This window comes from Acomys russatus, chromosome 7 (assembly GCF_903995435.1).
Source record: "Acomys russatus chromosome 7, mAcoRus1.1, whole genome shotgun sequence".
NCBI classification, from domain to species: Eukaryota; Metazoa; Chordata; class Mammalia; order Rodentia; family Muridae; genus Acomys; species Acomys russatus.
The window spans coordinates 30086500-30104556 of record NC_067143.1 but is presented as its reverse complement, the minus strand read 5'-3'; the positions used below and the strand labels follow the sequence as shown (position 1 = coordinate 30104556).

At 41.8% G+C, this 18057-nt stretch overlaps 1 non-coding gene across 1 annotated transcript; it reads left to right on the top strand.

Moving 5' to 3' along the window:
* Positions 1-17042: 17042 nt before the first annotated feature.
* On the top strand, positions 17043-17186 carry LOC127192495 (small nucleolar RNA SNORA48). Its single transcript, XR_007830979.1, has one exon. It is a non-coding gene; the product is annotated as a small nucleolar RNA SNORA48 (small nucleolar RNA).
* Positions 17187-18057: the final 871 nt, after the last annotated feature.

The window sequence follows — 18057 nt, the reverse complement described above, 5'->3', positions numbered from 1 at the left end:
TTCTGCAAAAGCTCTTAACTGCTGATCCATTTCTCCAGACCACACCATGCCCCCTGCCTTCCCACCCCCAAGTCCTGAATGCCAACAAGAACTTTTACTCTTATTAATTTCCACTCCTGGCTTCTTTAGGCATAATTAGGAAAAATTGTGTATTTTAAGGAGTAAATTATGTTTTAATGTATTTACAGATTAGGGGAGAGTTACCATATTATACTAATTAAGATGTTCATTATCTCAAATAATTTCTCTTGGAACACAGTCATAGAATGGAGTGTGTAAAGAAGATTTCTGAGTGCAACAACAACAAAAACCCCAAGAGTCTTGTGACCTCAATTTCACCAGATCACCCAACTGTTCTTGGAATGTGTTTTTGTGCCCTTCCCAGGTGTAGTAGACAGGAGTAAGTTTACTTCAGCGGTTGTTATTCATATTCCTCTATGGAAAAGTATGTGTTTTCCATGTGTGGTTTGTCCTTGTGATTGAACACCTTACTTATGTGATTCTTTTTAACCCTCAAAGTAAAAATTGTCTGATGCTCTGAATAAAGTTGGCTATTGCATGAGCCTTTAGTCTGCCTCATTTTCAGGCCCTGCTCTTGCTTTCCCAGGTTCACACCACCAATTAGAGAAATAAATAAATTCCCACTTCTCTGTGTGTGGTGCTAACAGTAACAACCATTCCCTCCTGTTACACTCATGAACTCATTGCAGCTGTGATTACCAGCACACGATTGGTCCAGGCACCACTTCATCAAGTACGAGAGCGTGGCCATGATGTTTTCATGACAGAGTGAATGAGAAAGAATAATGAAGTGAAACTGCCCCAAACTCATCACTCCCTGAAATTTCAAGCATATAATATATTTTATTACATGTAGTCATCATGATAGGCATCTGCTATCCAGAGCTTACTCCTTCCAGTTAACTGGATTCGTAGCACCCCCAAAATGTGGTGCTACCATTTTCAGTGTATGTGTGATACAACATTAAGGTCCTACTTCTGATGGGGCAACCCAAAGCTTAATTCCCAATAGATTGGAATTTTTTCTTTTTTTATTTATTATAATTTATTCCACCTTATTCCCCTTCCCTAGACCTCTGACTTGGAGGAGGAATCCTCCCCCCCAGTGTCTGACCACAGTCTGTCAGGTCTCATCCAGATAGCCTGTCTCCGCTGTATCATCTTTCTGTAGACTTGTACTCCTTCACTCAGAGTTTACTTTGCTTACAGTTCCAAATAACAGTACATCATCAAAAGCAATGAGGGCAGGAAAGGGAAGGCACCTGGAGGCAGGAGCTGATGCAGAGGCCATGGAGAAGTGCTGTGTACTGGCTTGCTCTCAATGGCTTTCTCTGCCTATTCTCTTATAGAGCTGGGACCACCAGCCCAGGGATGGCAGTGGGGTCCTCCCCCAAATTAAGAAAATGCCCTACAAGCTTGCCTAATGCCTGTTCTTAAGGAGACATTTTGTCAGTTGAGGATCCTTTATCTCTAATGACTCTAGCTTGTGTCAAGTAGATATAAAACTAGCTAGTACACAAGAATTACTTCTTTTTATAGGCAGAACATTGGGTATGCAATGAGTGCTGTAGTGAACATGGGAGTACAGGTATGTCTTAGGGACACTGGCTTAATATTTCTTTGGATATGTTCCCAGAATGGGACAACTGGATAATGGTAGTTCTAATTTTTACCTTTTGAGGAACTTCAATACTGTTTGCATAGTTGCTGTGGTAATTTACATCCAACAGTGTATAAGTTACCTTCCATCCCCATCTTTGTTCACATTTATCATCTCTTGTCTTTTGATGATAGACAGTCTCAAAGGAGTGAAATAGGTCTCATTATTGTGTGGTAGGCATTTTCATGAAGATTCATGATGTTTGGAGTTTTCCCACATACCCATTGCCTACTTGTATGCTTCCTTCTATTAAAAGTCTACTTAGCTTTTTCCTCTCATTGTTGAATTTGGTTGCTTTCCTGCTGTTGGGTTATTTGAATTCTTTATATGTTTTGGTCATTAAATACTCATCAAATGTGTGAACAAATAGCTTTTTCATAAAAAGTTTCCCTCCTTACTCTCTTGACTGTTTCCTTTGCTGTGTCAAAATATTTGTTTGCTACAATCCTATATGATTAATTTTATTTTTTTTAAAGCTGTGTCTTTGGGAGTCATATCCAAAAATTGTTAAGATCAATATTTAAAAACATGGAGCTAGAGAGATAGCTCACAGATTAAGAACTATTATTAAGAACTATTACTGCTCTTGCATAGGACCAAGGCTTGGTCCCTAGGGTCCACCTGGCAGTTCACAAACATCTAAAATTCTAGATCTGGGCTATCCATGCCCTTTTCTGACCTCTGCTGGTTTCTGCATGGATATGGTGCACAGACATGCACTTAAGTACAGAGACATATACACATAAAATAAATACATATATTTTAAAAATAAACAAAAAGTTCAAAATAAGCTTTACTTTGTATTTTCTTCTAATAACCCTACAATTTCATGTAATAGCTTTAAATCTTAAGTTAATTCTGATTTTACTTTTATATTTTTGTGAAAGAAGGGTCTGCTTCCATTTTTCTGCATATGCCTCTGCAGTTTTCCTCATGCAATATTTTGATGAGAGTGTTCTTTAATCATCGAGTGTTACTAGACCTGTGCTTAGATCAACTGACTATTGTATCACTCTACTTCTTGGTACCTCTTTCTGGGTATTTTGTATTTGTCTGTGGGGGGGTATATTGGTGTATGTGTGTCTCTCTGTGTTTGTGTGTAATAGATATGTGCATACACACATATTTTCTAATAAGTGTGTATACATCTTAAGCTACATATTTTCAAACAGCATATGATTAGGTGTTATGATAATCATTTTATAAATGAACAAAAGGAAACTGAGGAAAAGCAGGAAATTGCCTAAGATCAGACAGCACATAATTACTGGAGACAATTCAAGTCAACTAATTCCCAAGTCCTTGTTCTACCCTGTCATGTTTCAGTATTGATCCCATCAAGACTTACTTTATTTGCTTGGGCTGAATTATTATATTTATCTATGAGACATTCTTAAAAATGATGGAAATTTGGGTAAGGAAAGTCTTTGGAGAAAAATATGTAAATTAAAATAGCAATTAGGGCATTATGTCAGTGTTTATATATATATATATATATATATATATATATATATATATATGAAAATAAAATGAATGTTTACATTAAAATTTTCATCCTTTAAAATCATCATTCATATATGATTTGAAAACGGTCACTAATAAAGAAAGGATCCATTTGTGTTGAAACCTAGGGTGGTCTTATAGTGGATGTAAACATGTTTTTGTTTTGATCCCAAGTGTGGGATGTGAAACAGACTTGTGTAAGTGTGTGCAGTGTTTTTCAGCTGAAAACAGACTTGTGAGCAAACAGGTGATGTTAGTCCACTAGAAGAAGAACCACCTCTTGAGGGGGCATGGTCTTTGCCAACTTATAAGCATCCTAGTATGGACTCTGAGAGGATATATATGTATATACATACATGAGCCCAAAACAAGAGGCAGGGCTTTTTGGTCCTGGTTGTTCATCATCCACCTGAAGATGCTCCTAGAGAGAACTGCTCCAGCAAACACTTCGAGGTTCTGGGTTCTGCGTTCTGTTCCAGGTTCCAGATGCTGCTCCAGGCTCTGGCTGCTGCTCTGAGTTCTGGTTGCAGCCACCTTTGCCAAACTGCTGGTTTTTTTTGTTGTTGTTTTGTTTTGTTTAACTGGTCTATTGAAATCCTGCCAACTATGCCAGTAGAATGACTCCAAGGAACTGAGTCTAAAAAAAGACCTATTTCTTCTGTTCCTATTAACTTCTTTTCTCTCCTTTCTAGGGAAGGTTGGTTGGAAGGGAGGTGTAAGCATTAAAGAACCCCAAATAAAGTAGGTTTGGAAAAGTTCAAAGCCTACATGGTTTCCTGTGTACAATTACACCTGATATTAATTTCTTTTCCTTCTTTTTGTTTTTTGTTTTTTGTTTTTTTTTTTTTGAGACAAGCTTTCTCTGTGTATCCATGGATGTCCTGGAACTCATTCTGTAGACCAGGCTGGCCTCAAACTTATAGAGATCCACCTGCTTCTGCCTCCCAAGTTCTGGAATTAAAGGCGTGTGCCACCACACGCCTTAATTTCTTTTGTCCCAGTATTCCAGTAGATTTTATCAACAAGTGGAGCTATCTGATCTTAAGATGTAGTTATTTAAAAACACTTAAGGTGTTTGAGTGCTTGCCCAGCACTCATGAGGCCTTGTGTTTAATTCCAAACAACAACAAAGAAGATCTCACAGGCATTCAAAATTTAGAAGGGAATATGCAAAGATCCTAAGCTAGTAAAAATGATAGTAAAACTTTAGAGCAGTGGTTCTCAACCTTCCTAATAATGCGAATTTTTTATATAGTTCCTCATGTTGTGGTGACCTCAACCATAAAATTATTTTATTGCTACTCATGACTGTAATTTTGCTACTGTTACGAATCATAATATAAATGTTTGATATATGACCCTATGGAGGTCATGACCCACAGGTTGAGAGTCACTTCTCTAGAGAAAGAATTACTGTCTTTAGCATAAGAGCAATGGGAAAAGTGACTACTACTAATGCCGCACAAGTTTGATCTCTCAATTACTAGCAGAGGTGTCTGGACTTTGGTGCTATGGCATGACATGGTCATCTATGAGTTTCCTGCTTGAGAACCACACAGTTGAGTTACCAAATCAAGTATGAAAACTCATACTTTTGATTTTGGGTTGAGTTGCAATTACAGCTCTCTTGGGTCACATGCAGTGGCTTGGACACCCTTAGACTATTCATGAATAAATTATCAAGGAACTTCTCCTGGCAAAAAATCTTGGAGAGCTGGGCTGCTTGCTAAAGGTAAAAATACTGAGACTGGACGTAGTGAACAGGACTTCACTGTGGTTTGAACAGGACTTCACTGTGGTTTGAATATTCCAAATTCCTATACTGATACTTGAGAACCAATATAGCGGTATTCGGGGGCAGGTGAGGACTTAGAGAGGTGATTCAGTCAAGAGGGTGGAGACTGAAAAGATCCTGATCTTTGTTTTTTTTTAATATAATCTTCTCAAGAATTCTTGTAATACATCTTTTTTTTTTTAAGAGTTGGAAAAATAGAGCAGTGGGTCTAATTTTAGATGACATAGAGTGGGGGGGGGGGTGCTGATAGAAACACACGGTCCATTGACAAGCTGTGCTCATTCATAGAAAGAAGAGCAAAGTAGACACTGGGGGCATTTTTTTTTTCAGACACAGCTAGTCTGATAGTGTCCTTTTCTTGTCTTTCTCATTACTTATGTGCTTCCTTTCCTGAAGCATTAATCCATTAACTTGCCTGTTTATATCACTAAGAATTAATACAGAACAATAGTTTAAGCCAATAGAGTATGAGCATGGATGCTCTATGTGTTTGTGAGTGCACATGTGTGTGTGCACACATATGCTTGAGGGCCAGCATTAGATGTTTTCATTTGTTTCTGCACCTTAGTTTTTGAGACAGAGTCTCTCCTAGAGCTCATCAATCGGCTTGACTTTCAGGTCACCAACTCCCCGGAATCCTCCTGTCTGCACCTTCCTAGCACTGAGATTGGAGGCATATGCTTAGTGCTTGCTTGAGATCTAAGCTCAGGTCTCATGTTTGCACACCAGGAAACCAATTTACCAGTGGAACTGTCTCCCCAGCCTGGGGACTATTTTTTAAATTTGTGGACCAAGTAGCAAGGAGTGCCCAAAGAAGGCTGCTTGAATCTCACTCAGAACGGGAAATAGCATAAACAGTGGAAATGGATGAAAAGAGAGAAATGAGTAGGAGAGGGTGTGGACAGGGAAACAAAGTTGAAGATCAGATATGGAAAGAGTGAGGATGGGAGGCGAGAGGGCTGGGAAAGAGAAGGGAAATCAAGGTGGGGGCCATATCTGAGACAAGTTGGAGACCTGTGACTGGGTAGGCTCCTGAGAGGATATGGGGATGACTTTAGCTGAGACTCCTAGTGGGGATGGGCATGGAGACTGAAGTGGCCACCTTCTAGCCAGGCAGGACTCCTAGTGGAGGGAGGGGAACACTAACCTACCCACAAAACCTCTGATGCAAAATTTACCCTGCCTACAAGAAGTACAGGGATAAAGAGGGAGCAGAGATTGAGGAACTGTCCAACCAATGACTGCCCAAAATGAGACCCACCCCACAACAAGGCGCCAACCACTGATGCTATTTATGATACTCTGCTATGCTTGCAGAGAGGAGCTTAGCATAACTGTTCACATTAGAGGCTTCACCCAGCAGCAGATCCCCTTCCACAGCTACTTCTTATGCCAGGCTGTATATTATGTTCCTCTGAGCAAAACTCTTTTGCGAATGAGTTCACAGAAGATTCCCACTGGCCAGTATCCAAGTCTTTTTTCTTTTAATTAAAAAATTATTTATTAATTTAATCACTTTACAGCCTGATCCCAGCCCCCTCCCTCCTCTCCTTCCATTTTCCCTTTCCTTCTTCCCAGAGAAGTGGAGGCTCCCAAGTGGTATAAAACCACCCTGGCACCTTAAGGACCAAGCACATCCTGTCTCACTGAGGCCAGACAAGGCATCCCAGGTAGGGAAAAGTGATCCAGAGTCAGGCAATATAGTCAGAGACAACTCCCACTGCCATTGTTAGGGGACCCACATGATGACCAAGCTGCACATCTGCTACATATGTACGGGGTCTAAGACAAGCCCCTGGATGCTCACTCTTTTGTTGGCAATTCAGTCTCTGTGAGCCCCCATGGGCCCAGGTTAGTTGACTTTCTAGGTCTTTTTATGGTGTCCTTGACCCCTCTGGCTCCCTCAATCCTTCCTCTTACTCTTCCACAAAACTCTCTTGGCCTATTGTTTGGTTGTGAGTCTCTGCATCTGATTCCATTAGCTGCTGGATAAAGCCTCTCTCTTATAAGACAGCTATGCTCCTGCCTGCAAGCATAGCAGAGTATCATTAATAGTGTCAAGGGTTGGCTCTCTCCCATGGGGGAGGGTCTCAAATTGGACCAGGCATTGGTTTACCATTCCCTCAATCACTGCTTCATCTCTTTTCTTTTCATTTCTTTTCTTTTCTTTTCTTTTCTTTTCTTTTCTTTTCTTTCCTCTCCTCTTCCTCTCCTTAGAAAAAGAAATCAGGTCCTCTGGAAGTAGAATAACAGACAGTTGTAAGCCACCATGTAAGTGCTGGGACCCAAACGTGGGTCTTCTGTAAGAACAACAAAGCTCTTAACTGCTGCTAATCTCTTAGGCTCCTAGATTTAAAAAATGATAACAAAAACTTACCATTTTTACCCATATCCCATGAAAATGGGCACACGTTTAGTACTGCATCTTCATCTGTGATCATCTGAGGTTTTGTTTTGTTTTACCAGTGACATACATGACTTTGCACATGATGATTCCTGCACTTTGTGTGTATGTAAACATGTGATTTTTCTTCTTGGCTCAGCGCTTCTGTAAAGATACATCAAAGTGAGGCTCTCTGGGAACAGAGTTTGGAAGAGAAACACTTGCGTAGCTGGCTGAAGGTATGCTCCTAGAAAAGCCTGTAAGAAAGGGAGGGGAGCCACAGATGCTGTGTCTGCCCTGGACTTACCCCCAGCTGCTTCCACACCTAGTGCTGGAGTGTGAACAGAACCTAAGAACTGTACGACCTCAGGGCCAGGGCCTAGGGTTTTCGGATCAACATGTCAGTCCTTGGCCTGGTATTCATGGAGGGAAAGCGGTTCTTGATGGATCATCTGGAGAAGGTTGCTCTGTTGGCAGAAACCACCCCCAGGATTTTGGCAGCTATCACTCCAGAAGCTGGTGGGACAGGCTGCTGATGGGGTTGATGTCATGGCTTTAATGTCTATAACAACCCTTGGCACCTGGGAATCAAGAAATAAATGTTTTGTACAGATGTGCATCACTCTTGCTTCATTTGGTTGGTGTGACAAAATGCTCTGACCAAGAACAAACTGGGGAGGAAAAGGTTATTTGGTTTATACTTCCAGGTTATAAAGCATTGAGTCCCCGAAGTCAAAACAGGAACTAGAGCAGGAAATGCAGTACAGAAACCACAGTGGAAAGATGCCTGCTGACTTGCCTTCTGGCTCTGCTCATGTTTAGCTAGGCTTCTTACACAACTCAAGACCGTCCACCTGCCTAGGGATAGTGCTCCCCATTCGATGTCTTTCTACATCAATTTATAATCAAGACAATCTCTCCTGATCCCGGACACGCCCACAGGCCAAACTGATCCAGGCGGCTCACAATGCTGCCTTTCTTCTTAGACGACTCTAGGCTGTAACAAGTTGACATTAAAGCTAACTAGGATGCACATCTTCCCAATATAGGTCTTCCTTGTTAATTAAAATAGACTGTTTTCATTGTCTTTTTAAATGTTCATCTAATTAATAAAGCAAATCATCTTGGTCGTTAGGGTAACAAGCCTACATAGAGATCCAGATGAAGACACTGAGAATACCGCCGGAGCTGTAATAGGCAACCATAACTGTTAGTTTATTCCCCTTTAAGATTAAATATGCTACACATATTTTATTATGGAGAGTATCAACTTTCCTCTTTATGGTTTCTAACAAATTCTAATAAGCTGAGAGAGGTTTCAGCCACTGTTATCTAACTGGTCTCCCTACTTGCCCTGCTTGAGGCTGGGAAAGATGACCATCTTCAGATTGAGGAGGTGTCATGGTGCTCTAATATGAGATATTATAATGATAATGCATTAGAAAGTGTGGGCTACACCAGCAAAAATATTGCCTATGATGCAAACAGTGACTGCTGCCAGGTAGTTCAAGCCTCTTAGAAGACAGGCGATGGACTAGGTTATCAATACCCAAAATACCCCCGGACAATGGAAGATACATAAGAGACAATGTACAGGACTAACACAGCAGCAAATGATGGACAAGCATGCATTTTTATATTTAAACATATTTTTTCAAGTAGTTAAAGTTTTATGAATTTTTAAAAAATACAAAACGGATGTTTAAAAATTTGAGTTACTTTCTCACGTACTATGGTGCCTCACATTTGACCATGTCCCCTGGGGGGAGAGACCTGGTGGCACTCAGAGGAAGGACAGCAGGTAGCCAAGAAGAGACTTGATACCCTATGAGAATATATAGGGGGAGGTAATCCCCCTCAGGAACAGTCATAGGGGAGGGGAATAATGGGAAAATGGGGGGGGGGATGGGAGGATACAAGGGATGGGATAAACATTGAGATGTAACAAGAATAAATTAATAAAAAAAATTTAAAAAAAATTTGAGTTACATGTTCTTTTTAGTTCATAATATTTCCCAAAGTCTTAATTTTACACATTGTGTGTGTGTGTGTGTGTGTGTGTGTGTGTGTGTGTGTGTGTGTGTACGTGCACGCTCTACTTCGCATGTGCAGAGGTCAGAGGAGAATTGAGCTAGCCCATTTTCTTCTTCCACATAGTGAGACTAGCTAGAACTAGCAGGTCCCTGGGATAAAACTCAGACCATCAGGCTTGGAGCAGCCGCCATCAAATTCTGAGCAATCTCATTGCATAATTTCACACCTTCTTATGCCAAATATTATGAGGAAACAACTATGAAGAGAGTGCAGAGAACCATGGGATGTCAGAAGACAGGAAGACTGTGACAATGGTCCTGGAGGCCCCGAGGGGTAGGAGCGAGATGGAAGCATTCAGATGAGGATGGCTTTTTCCCCCATCTAACACCCACAGACTTGGACCTAACCGCAGGCTGCTGCAGTCACTAGAGGGCAGTTCTGAATCTACTGATGGGGTGCCACTGCATCCAGGACTGGAGGCCTCTTCAGCTGCTAGACTCTAGTATGATCCTAGCAAACCATCTTATCCACACCCAGAAACTGCCACTCTGTTGGCATCAGACACTGGAATGTCTTACTTCTCCCAAGTGTTTCTTTCTCTAGTCAGTTCTTCCTACTGGGGGAATAGACTAAAAAGACACTTAGGAGAGCCTGAGAAATGCATCTTTATAGACTGAAACAGTGCTCAGAATACAGAGGAGTGGGTATGACTTGCAGATGTGAAAGGCCAAATGCCACGATAACTATATAGGTAGAAAGAGGTGAGGCCAGGCTGCATCCTCCTGCCCCTGTATAAAATGCATATGTTTAATGCAAAGATATACTAGTGAGTAACCTTATTCCCTTCACTTGAAAAGTCATGCTTTGAGAAAGACTCAGATGGTATATACTCACTTATATCTGCATACTAGCGCAAGGGGCATGTCCCATGAAAGCCTTCACTTACCAGGAAACTGGGACAGAGGGGAGGACATCCTATAGGGACTCTAGATGAGAGAAGCATGGGAGAATAGCAAAGTAGAGGGATCCAGAGGGTCCTAGAAACCTACAAGTAGAACATTATGATAGGCAGATTTGGGCCCAGGGGTCCCACTCAAACTAAGGCACCAGCCAAGGACAATACAGGCGGTAAACTTTAAACCCCTACCCAGATCAGGCCAATGGACAGAATATTCTCCACAGTTGAGTAGAGAGTGCGGTATGACTTTCTCACGAACTCTGGTGCCTCATATTTGACTATGTCCCCTGGAGGGGGAGACCTGGTGGCACTCAGAGGAAGGATAGCAGGTTACCAAGAAGAGACTTGATACCCTATGAGCATATACAGGGGGAGGTAATCCCCCTCAGGAACAGTCATAGGGGAGGGGAATAAGGGGAAAATGGGAGGGAGGGAAGAATGGGAGGAGATAAGGGAGGGGATAATCATTGAGATGTAACAAGAATAAATTAATAAAAAAATATAATAACAACAACAAAAAAAGAAAAGTCATGCTTTGTAGGACTGAAAGCTGCTCATTTGTTCTCTGATTCTGGCTCTTTTTAAAAATTTATTTATTTATTAATTTGTTCATATTACATCTAAATTGTTATCCCATCCCTTCTATTCTCCCATTCCTCCCTCCCTCCCGCTTTCACCCTATTCCTCTCCCCTATGGCTGTGACTGAGGGGAACCTCCTCCCCCTTTATATACTCATAGGGTATAAAGTCTCTTCTTGGTAGCCTGCTATCCTTCCCCTGAGTGCGCTGGGCCTCCCCATCAAGGGGATGTGGTGAAATATGGGCACCAGAGTTCATGTGAAAGTCAGTCCCCACTCTTCACTCATCTGTAGAGAATGACCTGTCTCTTGGCTAGATCTGGGTAGGGGTTCAAAGTTTATTGCACGTATTGTCCTTGGTTGGTGATTCTGGCTCTTTATTAAACTTTAGATACAATCTTTCAAGAGAGTAAAGAAAATTTCTCATATGAGTAACGTTATGAATACTGCCATTTGTGCCACATTTCAGCATTGGAACCCTGCTGGTGTGTTCTGCTGCTACTTGTTACGACCTTTCCCCCCCCCCCCCAGGTTCCAGAAAGAGCATATTTTAAACTGAAATAGCCACAGCTTGGCTATTCAGTAGAAATTTAAAAATTGACAATATTTTCATTGTTGGCTCTCATTCTGTTATGGCCATCTATCAAACATCACTGAAATAGGGTGTACTGGATCAGATAACATTCCCATTAACTGGGAACTCTCTCTCTCTCTCTCTTTCTCTCTCTCTCTGGGTGTGTGTGTGTGTGTGTGTGTGTGTGTGTGTGTGTGTGTGTGTGTGTGTGTCTGTCTGTCTGTCTGTCTGTATGAGTGCCCACCCATATGCATATTCATGTGGACACTAGACTAGAGCCATACATCAAATGTCTTCCCATCTTTCTGGGAAGATTCTCACTGAACTAGAAACTTGCTGTCTAGGCTAGGCTGGCTGGCTAGCAAGCTTTCCCTTTTGACTATTCTTGGCTTCTTAATGTGGGTTCTGGGATTTGAACTCAGGTCCTTATGCTTGCAGATCAAGTGTTCTTTCTCACTGAACCATCTTCTCACTCCCTTGTCTTCTAAATGTGATCTAAATGGATATTTTTTTAGTAAGTATTCTAACAAATCTTCTCTGAGAACTTTAGACAGTGTAGCATATTTTCTTGCTAAAGATGCCAACTCCACATTTTAAATTTTGGAGTTTTATTATTCAGGATACTCTAGAGCAGGAACCTGGAGACAGTAACTAAAGGACAGGGCATAGAGCAGTTGTTCTCAGCCTTCCTAATGCTGTGACCCCCTTAGATACACCTCCTCATGTTATGGTCACCTGACCATAAAATTATTTTCATTGCTACTTCATAACTTTAATTTTGCTACTGTTATGAATAGTAATATAAATATCTGCATTTTTAATGGTCTTAGGCGACCTTTGAAAGGATTCTTTGACCTCCAAAGGGGTTGTTACCCCCAGGATGAAGGCTGCTGCTCTAAAGCACCCAAGCTGATTGAATGAATATATATTACAAGAAAGAGTTACTGGCTTGGCTTGTATCTTAGGGGCTGAATAGTTCTATAATGGGTGTTTGTATGCTGGCAAGGCTCAGAGCTCAGGAATTGCGCGCTCCCAGCTGTTCCAATCTGGGTTTGAAGGCCTGAAAGAATCTGGATAGTCATTGGTCTTTTCATATTAGAAGGCTGAAAAAGCTGGATTTTGATGGCAGCAGCAAGGACAACAGGACAGGCACACTCACTAATAAGCGAGTAATGTTGCTGTTCCTCAGACATCCTTATCTGGATAACCTGCAGGAAGGTGCAATTCACATTAGGGAAGGTTTCTTTCTTCAGCCAGTCCTTCATTGAAACACCCTCACAGATGCACCAAAAGGCATGCTAGTGGATTGCAGATCTCATCAAGCCAACAACCAATATTAACCATCATAGCAGTCAAAGGGCGGGTGTTAGGGGATGACTGCAGGGTTAGCCTTACATTCTTCCTCATTTATAGCATTGGTTCTCCTGTTTCTTCACCAAAACAGCAATGACAGTGACTTCATCAAGAAAGTAACATCCTTAAAAAATATATTACATGATTAAAAAGGACAGATTGGAAGTAATCTAGCCTGGTGTCCTTTTAATGTTGCTGCCACACAAAAATTGCAACTGACAAGCATTGAAGGGTAATGCAGAGTTGACTTCATAATGCGGGAACATCAGCACATGCTCTGGCAAGAAAGTGTTGCACAGGACTGACCACGAGGCTCTCCTGTCTACTTCACAACCTCATTTAAGAAATAAGTGCCTTTCAACAGCTACCAAGTCAATGAAAAATCCATGGCAGGACACTTAAAGTCATCAAATAGCTGATATCATCTTCCTTACTCCAATCTTTCTTTTTTTTTCTCTAAATATTTTTATTGGATTACTTATTCATTTTACATTCCAATCGTAGCCCCTCCCTCTTCTCCTCCCAGTCTCACCTCCCCTATTCCTCAAAAGGGGAGTCCCCTTACCCACCCACCCCAGGTCATTAAGTTACACCAGGATGGAGCTCATTCTTTTTCCCTATTGCCTGGCAAGGTAGTCCCGCCACAGGGAAGTGATCAAAAAGCAGACAACAGAGTTCATGTTAGAGATAGCCTCTGCTCCCCTTACTAGTGGACCCACATGAAGCTTAGGCAGCCCATTGGCTACATCTATGTACAGAAGCTAAGTTTAGTCTATGCATGGTCCTTGGTTGGTGCTTCAGTCTCCACAAGCCCCTCTGGCCCCTGGTTAGTTGGCTCTGTTGGTCTTGTGGCGCTCCTGTTACCTCTGGCTACTTTTCTCCTCCCCCCAACTTTTCTGTAAGAATCCCTATGCATCTCCCAATGTTTAGCTGTGAGTCTTGGCATCTGTTTCAAAGCACTGCTGGGTGGAGCCTTTCAGAGGATAACTCTGATAGGCTTCTGTGTGCAAGAATAACAGAATATTCATAATAGTATCAGTGGTTGACTCTCTCCCATGGGGTGGGTCTTGGGTTGGGTCAGGCATTGGTTGGACATTCAATCTATGCTCTATATGTTTTATCTTCATCCCTGCACTTCTCATAGACAGGGTAAATTTTGGGACAAAGTTTTTGAGGGTGGATTGGTGCTAAACCCCCCTTCCACTACGAGTCTTGTCTAGTTAGAGGGTGTCCTCTTCAATCTCCATGGCCCCTGCTAGTCTTGGCTAGAGCCTCTCTCATATTCTTCCAGAAGCCTGCTCTGACTTAGGTCTCCAGCTTGTCACAGAGATGCCCTCTCCTACAGTTTTCATTTTTCTCCAGACCTTCTACCCTTCTTCCCCAGCACTCCCTCTCCCACCATGTTTGCTCTCTTTAACCACTACCTCTATCTATTCTATTTCCCCTTCTGCGTGATATGTAGGCATCCTTCCATTGATCCTCCTTGTTACTTACCTTCTTTAGGTCTGTGCATTATAGTATGTTTGTCCTTTACTATATGGCTAAACTCTACTTATAAGTGAGTACATACCATGTGTGTCTTTCTGGGTCTGGGTTACCTCCCTCAGGATGATCTTTTCTAGTTCCACCCATTTGCCTACAAATTCCATAGTTTCCTTGTTCTTAAAAGCTAAGTGGTATTCCATTGTGTAAATACAGCACTGTTTCTTTATTCATTCTTTGGTTGAGGGATATATAGGTTATTTTCAGATTCTGGTTATTATAAATAAAGCTGTTATGAACAGAGTTGAGCATAGTTGTATGGTGGAGCACTTTTTGGGTATATGCCCAGGAGCTGTATAGCTAGGTCTTGAGGTAGAGCTTTTCTCGATTTTCTGAGAAACCTCCCAATTGATTTCCAAAATGATTGTACAAGTTTTTACGTCCACCAGCAATGGGCTGGAGAAATGGCTCAGTGGTTAAGAACACTGTCTAGTCTTCCAGAGGTCCTGAGTTCAATTCCAAGCAACCCCATGGTTAGCTCACAGCCATCTATAATGTGATCTGATGCTCTCTAGTGGCAGGAAGATGTACATGCAGATATAGCACTGGTATATTTACTCCAATTTTATATACCACTGTAACAGCTCTCATCACCTGCAGCTACAAGTGGGTTGATAAGCAATGCAATTCATTTTAATTAACTAGAAAATTACACAAACTTATAAAAACCACATTAAACAGAATTGTTTGGGTTAAATGTTATGGAGAACACAGAGTCCAGTTGTTCTGTGTTTGCCCTATGACCATTGAGTATCTCTTCCAATGTTCTGATCAGATCTCCACCTATTTCTTTCATGCTTTTTACTGCCTTGAATGTTTTTGTTGTGGTGGTGTAGAATACAATTTTACTGTAGTGCTTTTTGTAAGAATCTGTCCCTAACCGAAACTCCTTCCAGCAATCTCTCCATAATTTTATGCACACCAGGCCAGTCCAGTTCTTCTGTGTTTCTGAAGGCTGAGTCCAGAGAAAGTTGCCGTTCCACACTGTAAACTGTCTTGTATCATTTTTTCTTATATATATGAAGAATTCAATGATTCAATTACTTTTAAAGAGGAGGATGTTTATGCTCACACAGGTCTTTGATAGTTCTCTTTCAATTTGTTAAGACTTTCCAAATTTGTTACTCTATTCTACCACATGGAATGACTTCCTTCTTATGTAGTCTCCACTCAAATGTCACACCAGTTGTAAACAAAGCCTCTCTTGACTCTTCCCAGATGGAAGCATGTCCATCTTTCTGAGAGCCCAGTAACATACATTCAGACTCTCTTTGAAGCCACTAGGCTTGTTACACAGCTGCATTTGTGTCTATTGTGTGCTATTATTTAAGCAAATATTTGTAGTAAAGAGGTATAAGGGTATTGAATCTCCAGTAAACACAAATGTCGTTTCAACCACTGGCTGACACCGAATGAAGGGGCTGACTTTTTTACATTTTAGTTTATTCATTGCTCACTGAGGCTAATAGTGTTTCTTTCCATGGCTTTTTGGTGAAGTTCTGTTTTGATAAGACCGAAATAACTGACAAATGCTAGGTGTTCAGACTGTAAGTTCCTTCTTCAAGATTCAACTCTGTGGCTTCCACAGAACCTACAGCAATTTCTTGTATGAACTCTATCCATAATGAAGGTTTATTTGATGGCTGAACTGAATTAGGCTAAAAGATTTACTATCCCAGTAGATATAGTGAAATCTATGTAAAAAAAAATAGCCCCCCCCCCATTTTTACAAGAAATGTGGAAACTATCAAAGTTTATTTTTAAAAAGTTAATAGTATGATTTAATTATGTTTCCTCCAGGCAGCTTTTACAGGGCTGGGAGATGTTCTGAAATTGCCTGAGAAGGAGAGTAACCATCAGTCTTACCCAGCTGTGAACTCTGCAAGCTACAGTAATGACTAGCCTGGCAAGGAATGCCTGCTGGTGTAACCCTGGCACAAATGCTGTGAAGTGACCAAACACTTTCTGATTAGATTTAAGGCCTGCTTCTTTATGGATGGAAAAGAAAATTCATAGTGGCACCATTATTTGGTCCAAAAAGCTGTGGCTGGATAGGTCATAGGCCCTAGGGAATAAATTACTATTATTCTGCTAAATGGGGATATTATTAAAATAACTTCTAAAGACTATCACTCCCTGCATATATTAGTGTATCCCTTATACCTCATCAGAGAAGCTTCTTCTTGCATTAGATGATGATTAACATAGAGAACACAGTGGGTCAATGTATAGAAAACAACAGACCGAAGATGGATCATCTCTATCCCATCCCATACTCTCAAGGTCAGGGACCACGGGAGAAGAAAAGAATGAAAAGGTTGAAGGAACCAGAGGTGGCAGATGACTATAAAGAAACAGTGTTTTCTGGGAACAAACAAGGTAGTTATGCATGTGAACTCAAAGTAGTTGTGATAGCGTGTATCAGATATTTGCATGCTCAAACCAGACGAAGTTCCAGAAGAGAGTGGGGAGGTTAGCACAAAGTACCATCCCTAGATAAAGAACAATTGACAGATGCTGGGAGATGGAGTTTTCTTTAAGAGTGTGAAACCTGGTAGTTTGATCATGCTTTAGAGGATGCCCCCATGCTCTATAATATTTGGGTAGCACAAATTGGATTTAATGATATATTTTAAAAATATCCCCTTGGCAATGGGCAAAGAGACTCCTTGTTGGTGGTGGTGTTCTTTTATTACTCAGAGGCAGAGCAGTGGGCAGTCCTTTGTTAATCCTAGCTTGATGCTTGGTTTTGTGGTCAAAGCTGTTTAATGCCTAGGACATATAAAAATCAAATGAAATCCAGGCAGTGCAATGAGGGAAGAAGATGGCAGACAGAGACCTATGTTCAGCCACGCCACACAGTGCAGATGGGAGAAGATGCCCACATATCTGCCTTCCGTACTAAAGCACAGATGAGCCTTAGACACACAGAGCCTTGCCTACCACCACACAGCACAGCAAAGGAGGAGGAAGATAGACAGAGAGCTGCACACCACTATACCACCCAACAGACCTACCGTCTGGTGCATAGCACAGGTGGGATTGTAGACACCTACTTTCAGCGATGCCATACAGTGCTGGCTGAAGATGTCACCCAGTGTGGCCCACTCATGTGCCCAACTTGCAGCAAGAACCCTCATCATGTGCAAGTAGGGGGTGGACAGATGAGAGAGAAACAGAAGTGGGTCATCTTGCACTTTATGAAGAGAGGTGGGACTAGAGACTCAAGGGTAGGGAGGGGTAGCCTGTTGTGAGTGCTGGCCCCATCACCTGGGGCCATGGTGAGGTCACAGCCTGAGCTGATGCTGAGAGCTGTATCTGTGTCTGTCGCTACACAGCAGCCGGGATTGATGTTGATGTCCATGGCTCATATTACCCCTAGAGAACATTGGGATGTCCCTGGTTGATGCAGCCACCAGGGACCACATGGGTGTCCAGAGACTATGCAGACTGGCCCTGCCCTTCATTGGCTATGGTGCTCCGGAGAGCTGGCCACACCTTTCACCAGTGACAGCACTTGAGAGGGGCATGCATCTCACCCAGTTAGGACAGTGGAGCTGGCCCTGGTGGCAGGAGTGTGAAAGAGTTGACTCCAGCAATTGGAAAAGCTGCCCAGAGGGTCATGAACATGAAAGAGCTATCCCTGCCCCTCACCA